Source organism: Myotis davidii, unplaced genomic scaffold, assembly GCF_000327345.1.
Source record: "Myotis davidii unplaced genomic scaffold, ASM32734v1 scaffold438, whole genome shotgun sequence".
In the NCBI taxonomy this organism is placed as follows: Eukaryota; Metazoa; Chordata; class Mammalia; order Chiroptera; family Vespertilionidae; genus Myotis; species Myotis davidii.
The window spans coordinates 1,309,165-1,309,490 of NW_006290031.1; positions in this window are offsets into that span (position 1 = coordinate 1,309,165).

Consider the following 326-nt stretch of genomic DNA (forward strand, 5'->3'; position numbering starts at 1 on the left):
ATTCCCTCCACTCATTCCAAAATCATGAGATGATATCATCAAGGCATTGATGACTTCATGTTAGAGAGTGTAAATACCTATTCAAAGTTACAAATGTTAAGAAACTTTAAGGAAAGACTATAGTATTTTTAAAATTCTATAAATTTTAAGTTTACTAATTAAAAAATTAGTAGATAATTACAATAAATGAATGATGTCCAAGTGCTTTGAAGAGCCACAGATTTTTCATATAAAATTACAATATCTGTGAGTGGCTGATTTAAAGGTAAAATATTTAAGAGAAAAAGGCAAAATTTTATTAAAACAATGTTGCAAAGAAATCAAGA